Source organism: Bombus pyrosoma, linkage group LG3 (genome assembly GCF_014825855.1).
Source record: "Bombus pyrosoma isolate SC7728 linkage group LG3, ASM1482585v1, whole genome shotgun sequence".
Taxonomy (NCBI): Eukaryota; Metazoa; Arthropoda; class Insecta; order Hymenoptera; family Apidae; genus Bombus; species Bombus pyrosoma.
Genome location: NC_057772.1, coordinates 15,446 through 17,747, shown reverse-complemented (window position 1 = coordinate 17,747; position 2,302 = coordinate 15,446).

Here is a 2,302-nt window from a genome sequence, read left to right as displayed (position 1 = left end):
AGGCATCTCAGCCTCTATTGGTGATATGTCGATAATTCGATGCGCATTATACTCCACATGTGCTACCAAATACAGAGCACGACATCCGGATTGCGCTATGTCAGCTCTGGGCACTGCGAAATCCAGCGTATTTGCACTTTTGCATATTCATGCTTCAATATTCAATTGATCGTGTATTTGCTGCGATACAAGATATGTCTATAATTCGATGCGCGTTATACACCTCATACGCTGCCAAATACGGAGCACTACATTCGGTTTGCACTCTGTCAAATCTGAGCACTGAAAAGTCCTGCGTATTTGCAGTTCTGCAAATTCGGAATTCAATATTCATCTGAACGTATCTCCGCTGCTATTGGTGATATGTCGATAATTTGATGAGCGTTATACACCTCATATGCTGCAAATACAGAGCACGACATCCGGTTTGAGCTATATCCAATCCGGGCAATGCCAAACCCAGCGTATTTCCAATTTTTTATATACAAGCTTTAAATTCATCCGAACATATCGCCGTTGCTATTAATGATATGTCGACAACTCTATGCGAGATATACACCACATACGCTGCCTAATAAAGGGCATGACATCCTGTTTGTCCTACCTTAACCTTCGGCGCTATCAAATCCAGCGTATTTGCAGCTTTGCGTATTAGGGTTTCAATATTCAACTCAACGTATCTCCGCTGCTATTGGTGATATGTCGATAATTCGATACGCGTTATTCCTCACATTTGCAGCCAAATGTAGAGCACGACATCCGCTTTGCGCTTGGTCAACTCTGGTCTAGGTCAAGACCAGCGTATTTCCAGTTTTACATATTCACATGAGAATATTCATCTGAACGTATCTCCGCTGCTATTGTTGATACGTTTATAATTCGATGCGACTTACACTCCCGACATGCTGCGAAATACGCGGAACGACATCGTATTTACGCTAGGTCAACTCTCTCCTAGGTCAAGACCAGCGTATTTCCAGTTTTGCATATTCAAGCCTGAATATTCATCTGAACGTATCTCCGCTGCTACTCGAGATATATCTACAATTCTGTGCGCCTTATACTCCACATATGCTGCCAAATATAGAGCACGATATCTGGTTTGCGCTACGTCAACTCTTGTCTAGGTTAAGACGAGTGTACTGTCAGTTTTTCATATTCAAGCCTGAATATTCATCTGTACTTATCTCCACTGCTATTGGTGATATCTCGATAGCTCGATGCGCGTTATTCACCTGATATGCTGCCAAATACAGACCACTGCATCCGGTTTGTGCTATATCAATTCTAGGCTCTGCAAAATTCTGCGTATTTGCACTTTTGCATATTCATGCTTCAATATCCAATTGATTGTGTATTTGTTGCGATTCGATGTATGTTTATAATTCGATGCGCGTTATACACCCCATATGCATTCAAAGCGCAAATCGTAATGAGTTATAGTAATTCTTTTGCACGAGATTAAATGATTCAAAAGCGTTATTTTTTAGTATAAATTGTTTATTATAAACATTGAAATTTACAATAAACTAGAATTTGGGTAGTAAACTAGAAAACAATAAACTAGAAAACTAAATTTAGTAAATATAACACAAGTTAATAATTCAGTTGTGCGTGAAAACTTTCAAAACTATTATCGATTCATAATCCGACATCGCATTTTCTGCATTCGTATCGCGTGTCGTTCTTCCTCTTATTTTTCACACAAACAACACATTTTCTTCTTGATAATTGTGTTCTGCCGACGCGATTAGGGCATTTTGATGAAAAATGCCTATCAGTTAAACGAAACGGTAAATCCTCAGACTTTCTCTTTCCTCCTCCTGCCATGCTTCTGCGTTGGGAATATTTTCGTAAAATGTCTCTTATCAATGCTAAATGAAATTCACTAAATTTTTGTTTCGAAGCAATAGATTTTTGATATAAAATATATGCATTATATATAGTTAAATCTAACAAGTAGAAAAATAATTTTTTGTACCACTTTATAGTTTTCCTTATGACCCTTTCCAAGTTATGGCTGAAGCAGCGTCATCACGACATCTCCAGAGATTCCAATGGCGGTGTTACTTCTACTAACGTTTATTTTTTGTCCACTATAAGTTATGAAGTCCAATACATAATTAGTTTTACAGTCACTAAGGAGAAATAATTTCAAGCCGAACCTACTTCTCTTGGATGGAATAAACTGTTTAGAATAACATCTGCCCTTGTACAGCAAAAGACTTTCGTCGACGCATAGATTTTCATAATGTGCAAATGGCTGCGAAAAGGAAATATTTAATTTATCGATTATTGGTCA